General features: G+C 45.9%; 1 long non-coding RNA gene across 1 annotated transcript; it reads right to left on the reverse strand.

Moving 5' to 3' along the window:
* Positions 1-3,208: 3,208 nt before the first annotated feature.
* LOC133269292 (uncharacterized) lies at positions 3,209-16,528 on the reverse strand. The gene is made up of 3 exons (XR_009743401.1): positions 16,427-16,528; positions 4,126-4,254; positions 3,209-3,776 (listed from the first exon to the last, which is right to left on the reverse strand). It is a non-coding gene; the product is annotated as an uncharacterized LOC133269292 (long non-coding RNA).
* Positions 16,529-17,876: the final 1,348 nt, after the last annotated feature.

The raw sequence follows: 17,876 nt of genomic DNA on the forward strand, positions 1-17,876 counted from the left end.
AGACCTCACCTGGGATGACCCATGGCATGATGACCCTCATCAATAGAGCTCTTCACTATAGAAGGCAGCAGCCTGAAGATCTGTGAGGCGCAACACAAAGCTTATCATCTCTTCCTCTATGTATTTGCTTGAGGGAATGGGTGGGTTGTTTATTTTGTGGGGAGGAGCCTTTTCCTTTTGGTTCTTGGGAAAAAAGGAACTGCATTGTGTATGTTTACTGGAAGTCCGATGTGTTCCCTGAGGCATGAAGATAGGGAACATCCTTATAAATCAGGATGGAGAAAAAAACAGAAAGAAATGTGCTAGCAGAGCTGCAGAGACAGCCTGTGTGCTTGTGCGCGCTCAGTCAGCAAGGGGAATGACACTGACACTGTTTCAAAGGAAGGTCATTGCATAGACCATAAATCTCAAACACGTAAAATTTGCTTCGTTTGTCTTCGTTAATTCTATTTTACAGGAAGTTCAGCATTTATCTGAAAATTTTGAAATGATTATTTATTTATGTGGCCCTGCAGCTGTTCATAGCTAGTGATTTAAAGTTTGATGCAGCCAAATACAACTCATCTGGCCTGAGCCTGCCTGTGAGGGAACTTTCCTTATCAGGGTTGCCAGTGTCCACAGTGGTCACACGAGTAAGGTCCAGGATGCTGAGACGCATGGTATGGGAATGAAAGCCCAGGGGCAGCACCGGTGTGAGTGTTCCCTTTGCCTGGGCGTAGTCAGTGCCAGCAGCAGGCAGGGAAGGGGGAGAGCCTTCTGAAAGGGAGCAGACCTTGGCCATGGACTTACACTCACCCCCAGGCCTCCACTTTTGGGTGCTCGGTGGAAACAGCCTTCTGCTTTGTGGTGGTGGAGCTGTTCTTATATCTGCTGCTGGTCTAGCTTTGCTGCTTTGGCTCTTCCAGTTAGCTTTGTGCCCATGAGGTTTTGCCAAGTACCAGACATGGTTCATGAGTCAAGTTTTCCAAAACCCTTTTGCTCAGAGAAGAGGGGGAGGGAAAAGTTTTCTCTAATTGATCACAATTAATGTAATTAATACTTTGCAGTTTTTCCTATCCATGCCTCTTTACCTTTGAGACCTTCATTCATCTCAATGTCTATTGCCACTCTTAATTACTTTCAGTGAGCCCACAGCAAAGAACAGATATGTCATTCTCTTCTGTGATCAGCTGCACAAAAATACTAGAGATAAACTGACCAGACGGAGCATTTAGTCAAATTTCAGCTCTGCCATTAACTTGCATGGTAGCCATGGCAAGTCATTCCACTTTGGTCTGGGCTGTTTTATTCATATAGAAAATAGAAATAACAAACTGATCCATATTAAAGGTCTACTCCAGCCCCAGCTAGGATAATAGAAGCTTGGCTTTGCTTAGCTTTGCTTGGCTTGGTAAGTCTTTCTGGAAATGTAAGCCTTATTGTTTTGGAAAATCCTTCTTAATCACACAGGGAAAATCTATTGTGCTGTTTAAATAAGCAAACTAAACTGAGGAAAATAACTACAGCCTCCTTAACAATTGTGAAGCAGATTCTGTAGGCCCATGTTTATAACATGCAGAGCACTCTGGTCTCAGCATGCTTTCCACCACTGCCTGTTTCCACCAGAATACTAGACTGCTTCCTTTAGCAAGGCCAGGTCCACCAAAGGTCAAAGAGGACCTTGATTTAAAAGAAGTTTAGTTAGAAGTACAAGAGCTCCTTCCCAAGCAGTTGGACACTTGATATCAGTCTTTGCTTGCTAACTAGGAGGATTAATGACCGCTTTTCAATTCCATCTTCTGCTATCAACCACGGTCATGCTTGACTGCCTCCGTTTCCAAGACCAGGGGGCTAGAGACATCTAACGGCAACTACATGCATAGCAGAGCATCTTCTCCCACTTGCAGCAGGCTGTCCTGTGAGACACGGGTTCCAATATTTAACTCTTACAGTACCTCAGAAGCGTGTGCATGCAAGACCAATGAAATGACAATGGCTGTGTAGTTGTATGGCACCATGGCATCCTACTGGAAGGGAAAATAAGTGGCACAGATGGCTCTGGGGTAGAAAATAGTGATTGGTGAAAATAAGTTTGGGTGCTTGCATGTTGCTGGGCCTTCTTGGCTCTGTTCTCCTTTTCCTTGAAGTGTGGGAGAAGGATGTGAAACAGGAGGGGTGCACGAATGAATTGCTATTGTATTCTTGACAGTATCCGCACACTGGAAAAACCGCTATGGTCTCCTATGGAAAAGAAAGGGAATAAAAGAACCTATCCCTGGAGACAAGAAAGGGAAAATAGACTAGGTTGAATGGACAAATGCCCTTTGTTCTGCCTTCAGGGTAGGGTACCCTGTCCCCTGAGTGAAACAGGGCCAGACAGGAAAGCTACAAATTCCTGAGCCTGGAAGATGTAATATTTCCTATCAGCCTTTGCTGAATGGAGAGAAATAGGTGCTGTTGAGCAATCCAGGTAAAATGCACAGTAACAAGTATACCTTCAAGGAGGTGCTCAGCAGCTGGATGGTTTATGGCCCTGCCTGGCAGGATCCCTCAGGAATGACACAGTTGATGACTCAGGCAGCGCGAGAGATTCAGCATGGGATTTAGAGGAGAGCCTTCACTTAGCAAGGCCTGTGATTTATACACTGGCACAACGTGTATGTCCAGAAGCTTTGTTTCTGTGCAGAAGCCTCATTTTTGCGAGGGGGCAGCAGAAAGCTCCCCCTCCCCCCAACAACTTCAAAACAGACTAGATAAATTAGAAGAGACCAAACAGGGACATGATTCAGAAGTACTGACGGCCCCCTACCTTTTACAAAGGAATCCCCTTGTTTGTATAGACCTGATGTGCCTGGGGATTTCCAGGCACGCTGCAAGTGCTCAGCTCTTCTCCAGACTCAGCCCCTTTGCTAGCAGAGGTGGGACAGGAGCTGGAACAGGGCACTGCAGAGTTGGCTGGAACAGGGCACTGGCCTCTTTCACTGGAACATTCCTATTCGTAAGACCAGAACAGCAATTCCTGATGCAGTCCCCAAGGATGCTGGGAGACTCACCATGGCCATTGACGAGCAAGGTGGGAGAATCTCACTCAGCACTGGAAACTGTTCCCATCTGTTCCTTCCCTCCCAGACTCACCCTCATCTCGGAGTCTTCACTGTCACCCTCAGCCCTTCTTCACCAGCTGTGCTTCTCTCACTGCTGTGGGGCACCATCCTTTCCCTCCCTGTGTGGTGGTGGTGCTCTTTCTTGCTGAGAACACCAGGACCGTGTGCATGGTTTCCTTCAAGGAGGGTATTTAAGAAAGCTGTAACTGTCACAGATAGCCATGACAGTTGAATATCCACCTCCCAGCACACCTGGATAAGCAGTGGAGTTACAGCCCAGCTCTTCCCAACACCTAACACCCAGTCTGCTTCTCTGAGACTGGTCAGAAACTAGGTAGCAAAACAGTAGTGTGACAAAACACAAGAACGTATTTTGTTTTGATTTTATGATTTGCCATGATTTACAATTGGCTACATTTTATTTCTGAAATCCTGTTATATGCTATCTGCAGGGAGTTTCATAGCTTGTCCAAGAGCCATTTAATTTGGTGGCTTTGTGTTAACTTCATTGAGTGCTGCATCATACTTGGGCTGAGAATGGGTCCTTTAAGAGGTACAGCTGTAAAAACACATTAGCTACTTCTCTGTAGGCCTGTTTTTTCTTTTAAAAAGTGTGTATTTGCAGAAGAATGGAGTTTCAGATCAAAGGAAGCTGTTTTCCATTTCAAGTTGAATCAGAGAAATACTTATGACCTAATTAAAAAAAAGAAAAAAGAAGAAAAAAAAAGAAAAAAGAAGGAATGTTGAAATTTTGGCATATCCAAGCCACCTTGTTTTTTTTCTAGGAGTGGCCTTCTGTCCACAGTGGCTCAAAGGATAAAGCACAATCCTAAGTGCCTGACACTTAGGTATACAAGCTTTATCTGCTTATTTTGGAATAAAAATTATAACCAGGCTCTTTTCCCTGTCAGGTGAAGCTCCAAGCCACCGAACATTCCAGAGGGATTGGCTCTCCATGTCCTGACAGAGCTATAGCACTCAGCAGAAAAAGACACTTTGACTGGGGAAAGAAAAGGACTCTGTAAGTCAGTAATTAAGACACATTTTTGGTCCAAGCGCTGGAGAGCTCAGACATCGACTCGTTGCTCTATAGGCTACTGTGGGTAGTGCTTATGGGGTTTGAATCAAAAGGCAGTCAGACAAATGGCTTTCTGCAGTGCAGATGGTCAGGCTAAGGTGAAGAGGGAAGGACAGTTTTTCTTCTACAGTTGTACCAGCAGTGACTAAGCTAATGTCTAAGACGTATGATCTAGAGTTTTGTTTCCAATCTTCTCCATTCTTATTTAAAACACCCCAAAAGAATCTTCTGTTCTCTAAAAAAATTACTAGGTCAACATCAAGCAATTTTGCTTCCATTTTTGAGATCTAACATGATATTGAAAAATGACTTTTATTGGAAGCTGAGTCCCATGTTTCCCTGCTAAGAGGTGCATGCGGTGCTTCAAGACTAAGCTGTCAAATTCCATGGGACCCTACCACCCTCTGATTATCTCCTATTGATTTTGAAGCTGGGAACTTCAGTAGGAAACTGATAGGCTGACTGGATGTTAGTGTGGGTCTTGAGGCAATTCAAGGGTAAAATGATCTAATGCGACAATACGTGAGAACTCAGCATTCGGGGTATTACCATTCTTGTCTAATTGCCAGCGCCATGAAACTGGCCTTCTGTCAATCACAGCCAAGGAGAAGGCTGACATGATATCTCAATACACACACAAATACTTAATCTGTAGCTTGCAGTAGACTTAATGATCATAAAGATTTCAGAAAGAAAAAAAACAAGGCAGCATCTATAAAAAAAGAAGATAGATAATAGCTGATTCAACCAGGCTTCGTTAGTGGAGAAAGATGGCTGGCTGTGGGATGAAAAGAGGCTCTGATATTTTCTTGAGCTGAAGTCCTTTTGATCTTAAGCATGTCCTGAGATTTTGGGTTGGTTTCTTAATCTTAAAATGATTAAAAAAAAAATCCTTTTTAGCAGAAGGCTGCCCCAGTCTGTACCCTGCTTCCTGCACCTGGACACCAGACAAAGATGTTACAGCTTTCAGGAAACAGCACATTTGTCAGCGTGCAGCTCCCAGCTGAACAAAGGGCTGGATTCATGAATGCAATATCAACCATGGAAATGTTCCACCCCTGCCCCTCCCTGGCTTCTGACTCAATCTGTTGAAACAAAAAATGAATTGTCATTGGATTTTGCAGCCTTTGAGGTTCCTCACCAGATCAATACATCTTGGACATGCTGATGGCCCCTAATTTGAATGAAGCTGCATAAGAATTGCAAGAATTTGAGCTTAGATTGTGAGCTGCTTTTGGGGGTTTTGTTTCTAATAAGGGGAAGTAATACAAAGCTGCTACCAAAGAGGAGATGAGAGGCAGACTCTGCAGCAAGGAAAGGTAAGTGTGTAGTGACTTACAGTCAGATCTGACTTTGCTCCCACACAGCAGCACCACTTCAGAATTTCCCTTGCCCCGGAGAAGCATGGTACCCTTTGACAGGAACTTGGTGTTCGTTAACAGTGTTTGCTCTGCCTGACGTGACATTTAAAAGCTCTAGACCAGCACTACATTTATTCAGTGTTGTCATATTCAGGAAAACATTTAAGCAGTTAAAGCACCTAAGTAGTCCCACTGTCAACAGCAGGACTTCTCAAAAGCTTAAATTCATACATGTGTTGAAGTACCTTGCTGTATCAGGGCTCCAAACCCTAACAGCCTGCTGAACTGGAGTGATCATTCCAGTCTTTATCCCTAAAGCCTTAAAGCCACCCCGGGAATGCAATGCACAAAACTAATTTTGGTTAATTGGATAAAATTGCATATGTACACTCAGTGATCCCTGAGAGTTTTGAAAACTAGTTATGCCAGTGTCACCCTGCACACCTATTTCTATGATTAGTCACATCCACCTATAGGGAACGTGGCACTGACAGCAGAAACGCTCTGTGATCTGTCCTGAAGGCTGGCACTTCTCCAGCTCCGGGTGGCTTTCCTTCACAGTTGTCAGACAGTGCAGTGCAGCTACCTGTGATAACTGATGAGCAGACAGACATCTTCCATGCTGCCATTTTTAATGTGTTTCACTACATATCTCTTTCAAAGACTAATAATTTCCGCTGGGCAAGAATACTGTCAGCCTGGCATCAGATAAGTTCTCAGGCAGAGAGCTGTACCCTGCATTGCCTATTTTATCTAATAAAGACTTTTCCATCTCTGGTCTACTGCTTATAATTTAGCTTTTCCAAATTGACTTGCCAACACAGTTGGTTGGATGGAAAAAAAGTAAGATGCTGATGTATCTTCAGACTCCCTTCAGCTGACATAAATCACGCATTGTCAAAACAGGGTAAGTAGAGGGGAAATTTACCATCCTCCTCCCTTTCTGGTACTGTGACAAGAAGTAATGCTTTGGTCATTCACATGCTGACACAAGATAACATTTTGAGACTGAGGCTGAAATTCAGTTTGAGATTAACCTTATTATTTTGTGGAGGTGAGTAACTGCTCAACCTACCTAGCTGAAAACTTTAAATGAAAACAGGGCTGTGAACAGCACAAGTAGCATCGGAAGTATCATCATCTGTTTCCTCACGTGCAAAAACAGCTTTTCAGAGGTGTTTAATCCCGCTTCCCTTTCCTCCTTTCTTCAGCTAAGTTTGGTGCCACATGGCTTGGTCCCTGCCATTGACAGAGCCACCAGTGCCTTCCCAGGCAGGCTGCAGCAGCCGCTGTGCATGCTGCATCCACAGACATGCAGGGTCTGTAGCACAGCTGGCAGGATAAAATGGTCCCCAGATGTCTGAAGAGTATGCAGCGAACATTCCCTGCAGATAATATTAGCAGCAAATATTAGGAGGTAACTGGGCATTTCCGGAATGCTGAGGGGGCTGGGTTTGCCATGGGTTGGATGCAGGCAGGGAGGGCATGAACAGACCTTTCATCTGCACGTTTGGCAGCCTGGTGCCCACATGCTGTCTGCATTTTCCACATTGCCTTAGTTCAAAGGATCATTAATACTTGTGTTGCTAATGAAATAAAGCATGTGACTGCCTGCTGTGCTGGCTTAGGGAACAAGCATAGCTTTTACCACTCCGGTTCTCCTAGTGCTGAGCTAAGGGGACATCTGCCTTGGCACACACAGCCCTGAGGAAAGGTTTTTCCTCTTCTGCCCATTATCCTCACCTGCCAGTACACTGAGGCAAGTGGCACTTTCCCTCTGTCAGACTATTACATACCACAGTCCAAACTCTGCAGACGCAGGCACACACGAGAAACCCCACAGAAGAAAGCCAGCAGATTCCTGGGAATAAAAGTGTCCATGGACACCTCTGCTGACTGAGTCCTTGTAATCTGGGAAAACTAAGCACCAGCTCCTAGCTACCCAATAAAAGTGCACTATACCCTCACCCTGGTATATGTGTTAATCATGCTTTAATAATAGTCTCTAGAATTAAGTTTAATAACAAATAAAATGTTTCAGGAGTTTCTGTGGCAGGAAAGTTCATAGAATGTGCTACCTATGCATGCTGGAAATGAAAAATAAATTATACAATCTAAGCTCTGGAAGAAATAGCAGCTTGGATTTGTTAATTTTGGACAACATTTAAATTCTTCTGCCAGCACAGTTTTAAGCTATAGCTCTATAATGCTTCTCCTCATACTTTTACAATTTAGAAAATTGGCTAAAAAATAGTAATGTCCCTTCTGGATCCTAATGTACCTTTTGAGTATCATTTGTTTAGTTTAATGAAAAAATAAAGTTTGTGCAGCCATATTCCAGTCCCAGTAACAATACCCTGTGTTGGGATAATAAACTAATCATGGCAGGGGCAGGTAGTGTGCCTCCACAGAAAGACAGAACCAGCCCTCAACAACAGTGTGATTCTTCCCCACATCTAGGATAAAACAAGCATGCAAACAAGACACAACCCAGTCTCTAGGGCTTCCCCCCGTGGCCTGAGGGGTTTGGGATCACCAGAATAGGAGTGCAGGCTGGTACCCGAGAAGCCAGCACATCCCATCTCCTTAACTCTTACCGCACTGGAAAGACAAAGTCTGCATAAAGAGTGTTCTACAGAAACTTGTGACATTTGGGGGGTTAAATTGATAGTTGGGTTGGAATTTCTTCAGCACATAACACAGTCAGCAGAGAAAGAAGAGTTGTTCAGATGAAAGTAAACAAATACTTTTTATTTCTTAATCACAGCATGCTCACCAGGTATTTGACAACAGATTTGAGCCTTTAAATTCATAACATGTTACCTGAAGATGTGGCTTGATTACAACCTAGACACAAATGTATAATACCGGTATTCCAGGGGCCAATTAGATTCCGATGAGAGATGACGCCTGCAACACCGGAGCGGAGTGGGGCGAGATCAGCGTCCAGGAGCCTCACCTCAGAGCGACAAGAGCCACCGAGGAGGGAGCCTCAAGGCCTCGACAGGACCTGCCCGGGAGCCGGCAGCTCAGCTGACTCACACGGGGCGGAGCCAGGAGCAGCGGCACCAGCCCCGAGTGGTTGAAAACCTGCCCAGGGAGCGCGAGCGAACCGGAGCGTGGTGAGGCAGCTTGCGCGGGCAGGGTGGCCGCCTGATCGAGAGGACTCGACTGGAGCGCAGGAGGAGGAAGGACTGCTTGTTGTGCAAAGAGACGTAGATGGACTGATCGGCCACATAGATCATGGTCACCGCAAGATCAAAAGCTGCAGTGATGAATAACCTGGGTACCCAGACTGAGCCTTCCTGCAGGCATGCGGCCGTGCAGGTCTCTGGCTGCAGTAAATGCCCGAGCCCGGCGCTTGTACTGGAGAGAGCCAGTGGCACTGCTTGTGTGCGGTGTGAGTGAATAAATGATCTGCTCAGGCAGGTGGCTGAACTGAGGGAGGAGGTAGAAAGGCTGAGAGCCATCAGAGAGTGTGAAAGTGAAATAGAGTGGTGGAGCCACACCCTAAGGCAAGGGAAGTGGTTGAACAAGTGATAGATCCCCTTTCCTCCTACCATCAGATAGAAGGAGTGAACTTAAGGGACAAGGAGGTATGGAGGGAGGTCCCACCTCGGAGAGGTGAGTGAAAACCCTCGCAATCCCTTTCTCCTTCCCAGTTGCCCTTGAATAACAGGTGTGAGGTCTTGGAACTACAGGGCCAGGTAAATGGTGATGGAGGGGTAGATCCATCTAGTGAGTCACCTAGGGCTTGTCACTCACCCCCATGCCTTAGAACTTCCACAACGAAGAAGAAAAGAAGAGTAATTGTGGTGGGTGACTCCCTTCTGAGGGGAACAGAAGGACCCATTTGTTGACCAGATCCATCCCACAGGGAAGTCTGCTGCCTGCCTGGGGCTCGGATTGGAGATGTTAAAAGGAAACTCTCTGATCTGGTGCAGCCCTCTGATTACTATCTGCTGCTGTTTTTTCAGGTTGGCAGTGATGAAATTATTACAAGGAGGGCAAGGGCAATGAAGAGGTTAGAGGGTCTGGAGGGCAAGTGGTGTTTGCCTCCATACCTGTTACAAGCAGGGTGAAGAGATAAATAGGAAGAGACTGCAGATTAATGTATGGCTGCAGGACTGGTGCCAAAGGCAGGGGTTTGGGTTTTTCAATCATGGGCTGCTATATGAGACACCTGGTTTGCTGGTGGCAGGTGGGATATACCAGTCCCAGAGGGGGAAAAGGTTTTTTGGGCAGGAGTTAGCAGGGCTCATTGATAGGGCTTTAAACTAGATATGAAGGGGGAAGGGGAGATAACTGGGCCTGTTACGGACAAGCCCAAGAGAAACATGCTAGGGCTTGAAGGATGGCGGACTAGAGAGGACTCTCAATCTATTGCTTCATTTGAGGGAAAGGATAGTTGTTTAGACCCTGTCCTGAAGGGGAAAAAGGTACCAGGGCAAGAGTTAGCAGAGCTCACTCACAGAGCTTTAGGTTAGATTGAAAGTGTGAGGGGGTTGTAGCTGGGTTTGAACTAGTGGGGCATTGTTCTAGTATTAATGAAGACCAGAAGGCCTCCCACCTCCCAAGGGTGCCACTAGCGTGCTCTGCTTGCTCCCTGAAATGCCTGTACACCAATGCACGCAGTATGGGGAATAAACAGGAGGAGTTAGAAGTCTGTGTGCGGTCTAAAGGTTATGACCTGGTGGCAATTACAGAGACATGGTGGGACAGTTCACATGACTGGAATGTGGCCATGGATGGCTATGTCCTTTTTAGGAAAGATAGGTCAGCAAAGCGAGGTGGTGGAGTTGATCTTTATGTGAGAGAAAGACTACACTGTACTGAGTTCTGTCCAGGGGCAGATGAGGACCAAGTGGAAAGTCTGTGGGTGCGAATTAAGGGACAGGCTGGTACGGGTGATACAGTTGTGGGGGTCTATTATAGACTTCCTGATCAGGATGAAGGAGTTGATGAGGCTTTCTACAGGTAACTGAAAGCAGCCTCACGACTACATGCCTTGGTCCCTATGGGGGATTTTAACTACCCCGATATTTGCTGGAAGACTTACACAGCCAGTCATTCACAGTCTAGGAGGTTCCTCCAGTGCATTGATGATAACTTCTTAATGCAAATGGTGGACAAACCAACTAGGAGAGGAGCGCTGCTGGATCTGGTACTCACCAACAAGGAGGGTCTGGTTGAAGTAGTGACAGTCCATGGCAGCCTGGGCTGCAGTGACCATGAGATGGTGGAGTTTAGGATCCTGTGTGGGAGGAATAGAATACCTAGCAAGGCCACATTTCTGGATTTCCGAAGGGCCAACTTTGGCCTCTTCAATCAATTGCTAAGGGAAGTCTCCTGGCAAAGGGTACTAGGTGGTAAAGGGGCTCAAGATAGTTGGTCAGCATTCAAGAACCACTTCTTCCAAGCTCAGGATCAGAGTATCCCAATGGGTAGGAAGTCAAGTAGGGGAGCCAGGAGACCAGCATGGTTAAACAAGGAACTGCTGGGCAAACTCGTGCGGAAAAAGAGAATCTGTGGATTATGGAAGGAGGGGATGGCCACTTGGGAGGAATATAGGACAGCTGTTAGAGGATGTAGGGAGGCAATTAGGACAGCTAAGGCCTCCTTGGAACTTAGTCTTGCAAGTCGGGTTAAGGACAATAGAAAGGGCTTCTTCAAATACATAGCGAATAAAACTAACACAAGAGGCAATATAGGCCCACTGCTGAACTAGGTGGGTGCCCTGGAGACAGAGGATATAAAGAAGGCAGAGGTGCTGAATGCCTTCTTTGCCTCTGTCTTTACTCCTGCAGACCCTCCCCGGGGAACCCAGATTCCTATAGCCTCGGAAGGAGTCAGGATAAAGGAGGAGTTTGCTTTGGTGGATGAGGATTGGGTTAGGGATTAGTTAAGCAATCTGGACATCTATAAATCGATGGATCTGGATGGAATACACCGGCAGGTGCTGAGGGAGCTGGCGGGGGTCATTGCTGAGCCACTCTCCATCATCTTTGGTAAGTCGTGGGAAACAGGAGAGGTGCCTGAGGATTGGAGGATGGCAAATGTCACTCCAGTCTATAAGACGGGCAAGAAGGAGGACCTGGGTAATTATAGACCGGTCAGGCTTACCTCCATCCCTGGAAAGGTGATGGAACAACTTATTCTTGACTCCATCTCTAGGCATATCAAGGATGAGGGGGTCATTAAGAGCAGCCAACATGGCTTTACCAAGGGGAAGTCATGTTTGACCAACCTTATAGCCTTCTATGAGCAAGTAACTGTGTGGATGGATGATGGTAGAGCGGTAGATGTGTTTTTTCTTGATTTCAGTAAGGCATTTGATACTGTCTCCCACAGCATCCTCATAGATAAGCTAAGGAAGTGTGGGCTTGATGATCAGGTAGTGAGGTGGATCAAGAACTGGTTGGAAGGAAGAAGGCAGAGAGTTGTGGTCAATGGGGCAGAATCTAGCTGGAGGTCTGTGACTAGTGGAGTCCTTCAGGGGTCGGTGCCGGGACCAGTGCTGTTTAATATTTTCATCAACGACCTGGATGAGGGAACTGAATGTACCCTCAGCAAGTTTGCTGATGATACTAAACTGGGAGGAGTGGCTGACACACCAGAGGGCTGTGTTGCCATTCAGCGAGACCTGGACAGGCTGGAGAGTTGGGCGGAGAGGAACTTGATGAAATTCAACAAGGGCAAGTGTAGAGTCTTGCATCTGGGGAAGAACAAGCCCATGTACCAGTACAGGTTGGGGGCTGACCTGCTGGACAGTAGTGAAGGGGAAAGGGACCTGGGGGTCCCGGTGGATAGGAGGATGACCATGAGCCAGCAATGTGCCCTTGTGGCCAAGAAGGCAAATGGCATCCTAGGGTGCATTAGAAAGGGTGTGGGTAATAGGTCAAGAGAGGTTCTCCTCCCCCTCTACTCTGCCTTGGTGAGGCTGCATCTGGAATATTGTGTCCAGTTCTGGGCCCCACAGTTCAAGAAGGACAGGGAATTGCTTGAAAGAGTCCAGTGCAGAGCTACAGAGATGATTAAGGGAGTGGAACATCTCCCTTATGAGGAGAAGCTGAGGGAGCTGGGACTCTTTAGCTTGGAGAAGAGGAGACTGAGGGGTGAGCTCATCAATGTTTACAAATATGTAAAGGGTGAGTGTCAGGATGATGGAACTAGGTTTTTTCAGTGATGTCCAGTGATAGGACAAGGGGTAATGGGTGTAAACTGGAGCATAGGAGGTTCCATGTGAACATCAGGAAAAATTTCTTTACTGTGAGAGTGACAGAGCACTGGAACAGGTTGCCCAGGGGGGTTGTGGAGTCTCCTACATTGGAGATATTCAAGGCCCGCCTGGACAAGTTCCTGTGTGATGTACTCTAGGTTACCCTGCTCTTGCAGGGGGGCTGGACTAGATGATCTTTTGAGGTCCCTTCCAACCCTTGGGATTCTGTGATTCTGTGGCTTGATTACAGCCTAGACACAAATGTATAATACCGGTATTCCAGGGGCCAATTAGATTCAGCATTTCATGTAGCTGTTCCATGAAGAGCAAAATTATGCCAATGTATATTGATCATTCTGGTTTTCAGAGGCTATTTCTTAGTCTGATGATAGTAGCTTTCAGTGGCAAGAATGCTCTCTGCAGGGATTGCCCCTCAACTTGGGTTACAGCTAAAATCCTGGAAGCTGCACTGGTTTAATTAAGACTATTCAAAGAGAGTGAAAGATTTTATTCTGACTTTACTGAGATGGAAAAGAAGGGGCTAATGGAAATCCTTTTATCATCCCAACTGTAGGGGTTATGACTGAGAGCGTGCTCTCATTTGCTCTCTCTACAGCTGTAATTAAATCACTCCAGCTTTCAGAGTTTTAGCCATACCCCAAGTTGGAAAGAGACAACACCACATGAAAGCAGTCAACACAAATCACTAGCTGCAGCAGCAAGAGAGTTTACTTCTGTCGTGGTTTAAACCCAGTCAGGTAACTTGTTCACTCACTCCCAGTGAGTGGTGCCGAGCTGACAACAATCGAGGTCCGTGTCCCCCCCCCCCCCCTTCCCCCCCCACCGGGGTTCTCCCCCACTCCCAGAGGAACGGGGAGGAGGATCGAGAGAGTGCAACTCCCACGGGTTGAGACAAGAACAGTCCAGCAACCAATGTACACAAATCACCACCGCAACTATCAACTACAACAATGATAAGGGAAAATAACAAGGGAAGAGAATACGATACCACCGGCCAAGAAGACGAGTTCCACCCGGAAGCCCCGTGTCCTTCCAGGTAACTCCCAGTCACCCCCCACCCCGGCCATGACGTGCTGTGGTATGGAATACCTCCCTGGCTAGCCCGAGTCAGGCGCCCCATCTCTGCTTCCTCCCGGCTTCCCCTCCTCCCTGGCAGAGCATGAGCCTCACAAAGTCCTTGGTCAGGGTAAACATCACTTAGCAACAACTGAAAACATTGACTTCACCAACACTGTTCTCAGGCTGGAAGTCAAAACACAGCACTGCACCAGCTAGCACAAAGGAAAAAAAAAAAACAAACATGACTGCTACTGCTGAACCCAGGACAACTTCCTTCCAGAAAACTGAAGAGCAAAGCAGGACACAAGGCATGCCTCACTGCACTGGTGCTGCCAGCAAGGATTCAGCTGCACCTTACAGCCACACACAGCAACATTCCCTGCTACTGATGTGCCTACTGGCCACATCTGCTGGTTACTAAAGCCAGATTAAGAAATCCCATCCATGACCAAAACTTGAGAAAAAAGGTTTGGAAAAGCTACATTTCCCCAGGGAATCTAGAAATCTTTCTTACTAAGTGCCTTGAAGAACATAAGCACATTTTAATTCAAAATAACCACCCCACAATGGCATGAAATCAGCAAACTAGTTATGGAAATTGAAAAAAAAATAAAAATAGGTGAAGCTAAACCTCAGAGCAGGGTTTTGCTACAGATAGACACATTGGTCAAGTTCTGTACATGTTTGGAGACATTCACTGCTGCTGTTACCTGGTGTGCTCTTGGCCAAAAATGTAACCAGGCTGCTAGGGAATTAGGTGAAGTTTTGGTCAGGATGGCAATGACAGTGGCGGTATGAGAGGTGGCTGTCCTCTGATTCAGGAGTACCCAGTCAAGCAGGTTGTGTGCATCCCAAAAAGCAGGGACCTGCCCAAGGCAGGATGTCAGAATGGGCAACATATCTGTTGTTATAAGTCAGCATCTTAACTGTAATATCTGGCCCCTGTTCGAGCTGGACATTTCTCTGAATCCTAGGTAATCTTAGCCTGCATCATTAGAGATGCTTGATCCTGTTGTTCTTGAGCAAAATTCCTATTCAACTGCATGGGCACTTTGCCTGATTCACAGCTGCTTGGTTGGACGTTCTGGAGGTCAGGTTGAGAAAGAATGGGGAAGAAAGCAAAGGTAATACTCTGTACCTCCTAACGCACCAGAACTTCTCAGTTCTACAGCCTGGCAGAGCTTAATATCTCTTTTGTCAAAGCAACAGTCAAATCCCCATGATAGCTCACATAATTATCAATTCTGTTCTTAGGTGATCTGCACAATTTGGAAGTTTTCTAAGTGCAAGGTAGTAAGATAACACTTCAGGGGAAAAAGCAAAAACACCTCAAATTTCCAGTCCAGTAGAATTTCAGAGTTAAACACGGGTTACAGCAGAAAGATTCAGGTCACTACAAAGACCAAAATATTTCTCACTGCAGGTGGAATGATGGCCTGTTGTACAGGGAACAAATACAAACTAACCCAGACAAAGACTAATTAAAAAGTATTGCATCTGTTTGTATCCTCCATAACTAGTTTGGCTTGTAAGTGTTGCAGTTTAAACTGCAAATAGTTTAATTTCTCTCTTTATACACAAAATCCCATCTTTTCAGAGGTTCAGGTTTTTGGCTCAAATTACCCATGCTCAGAAGAGAAGTGATTTCAGGGAGTTCTCCAGTGAAATGTCACTCAGAAGACTTTCTTCTGTTTAACTGTTCTCCAGCTAAACCAAAAAGCTGTGTCTCACCCTTGTGAAAGTAGTCTAATGACCTGTTTCCAGCTTGGTTTCTGAAAGCTGGGTAAACTTTAGCAGAAATTTGGCACAAAGGCATAGGACTAGTCATATGCTGCGGTCTGAGAGGTGGGGAGAATTCAGAGATATGTGATAGGAAGAAATCCCCTGCTGAGTGTGTTCACTGGGGATCGTTTCTACCCTTTCTATGGCAAAACCAGCAAAAGCAATTAGAGGAAGGAAAATCCCTCCTCTGAGAATTTGCATGCAGACACTTTCACATGAACCCTTGCAAGGTTTGTGTTTTCCACCAATGTTCTGGCAAAAGCAGTGCTATCACTGTGCAAATGCTGGTGAAAAACAACTATAGGCAGATTTTAAAGTTTTCTCTGAATGAATGTTCACAAATAATGCTTTGGAGATCTCTTGGCTAGAACAGAATCTATCTAGTCAGAGTTTCCAGCACAGCTAGGGACACTAGACTAAACCAGCAGATGAGTTGGAAAAAGCACACCCTACATACAGAAATGTCATGGGAACCTTTCATGACCCTCCTAGTAATAATATAGCAGAAATAACAGGGCACATAAACCCGTAAACCTCCATACTGGGAATTGTCTCTTATTGAGCTCTCCCTTAAAAGCGAGCGCGTAGGATGTTGCTGTAAACTGGGCAGCGCTAATGCATTTATTGATCAGACAGGATCTGTCCATTTAACACTGCAGAGCAGGTTTTCCATTTGTGTACCCTTTCCTACGTTCCAGTGGCATCTTCATTTTAAGCAAATTTCAGCATAATCACTGTATTTGCTTAAACCTGCGCATGTGCGGCAAAGCCGTTCCTAGCCCATTTGCTTTGGCAGCCTCTGTCATGTAAAATGGACACTCACCCGAGGTGTTAGAAGTAGAAGGAGGGATCCCCTGTCACAAGTGCAGCCGATGACAGAGAGGCAGAGGCACTGGGGAATTGTTATCACCAGACGCTAAGAGGCACGTGATTCAGAGCCAAGGTTTTACTCCCCTCACACATGCATATGTATTTTACCTCATTATTGGCTTCAGCTGTACTTATTGTTACCAATTTGTGTCCCCATGCTATTTTTCTAGGCAGCCTCAGTGGGAGACACTCATATGCAGAGGAATATTTGCATTTCTGCAAGCTTTTATGGGTATACATATTGTTAATACGCACATAAACAGAATGCCATTCATATTTAAACAGCGCTTTTGGAGTCGGATGGCATCACAGCTGAGGGAATGGAAATGTTCTGATTTGTATCACTGATTTCAGTGGAGGTTGCTTCCTTCACATATTCTGACTTCTGCAGAGCCACTGCAATAAGGTAGTTATACTCACATAGGATGAGACACTAGGCATTTAATAACCCCCACTTCCTCCCCCCAAAGCCTAATAAGCTTGCTTTGCCAGTTGAGCTTTACAGTTACTCGCCCCTCCGTTTTTTCCAGACTACCGTGCTTCCTTTATACTTCAGCTTTTTTCTTCATTTGCATTTGCATATATTCAAGGCCCTAAAGAAAAACAGCTCCGCATTAAAAGGCTATTACAGAAATATATGCTATTTAAGTAACAATAGAACATGTTTTTCATTGGGAGGAAAAAAAAAAAGAAGAGAATATTTTAGTTCCAAATAAGATTTAAAAGGATGTCAGATGATGTTCAGAGCACTTTGGCTCTCAGAATTTGTCCTCCACTTTGCTGCAGCTTCTGTTTTAGTTAATTCATCTCTTTTGTGGCTACGGGACTATAACAAGACTGTGTGTGTTCAGACATGCAACCTCCCTCTTCATCCAAGGCTTTCTCCAAGCACAGAGCACCTCAAGCTTCACTGCACTGCATCCTCTACCGCGATTTTGCTAAGGGGGTGTAAAGCAGCACTGCTCATGCTGGGCAGCATTTCACACTGCCTTCAGCAGGCTGCAGGGAGCCTGGCTCAGCAGGGCTCATCCAGGCTTTTCATTCCTAGAAGTCAGGGCTGTGTCAGGCAGGATGCTTCTCCACTGCCTCCATGAGATAAAGTGCCAAAGTATATGCAAAAACATACAGTGGAAAAATTTTGATCACACAAACAGCCTCTCAACATTGTGCATGCTTATGTGCGTGCCTGGGGGTCTGTCTTATCACCCCTGATGGGTTTAATACCCAGGACTGAGGCAGTTCTTGCCTGCTGAGGCCTTCATCTAGTAGTTACTGTCACTAGGGAGGACTTGACGATGGGCTGAGTGTCCTCTCCACAGCTGTGCAATTGAATTAAACTGACCTAAAACCACATTCCCTCCCAAAGGGATGATCCTGCCTTCCTTCGACCGGCTGCGTGTTCC

The sequence above is a fragment of the Pezoporus flaviventris genome, unplaced genomic scaffold (genome assembly GCF_033815535.1).
Source record: "Pezoporus flaviventris isolate CSIRO_AGI_PZ_B2104156 unplaced genomic scaffold, CSIRO_AGI_Pfla_v1 ptg000015l, whole genome shotgun sequence".
Taxonomy (NCBI): Eukaryota; Metazoa; Chordata; class Aves; order Psittaciformes; family Psittacidae; genus Pezoporus; species Pezoporus flaviventris.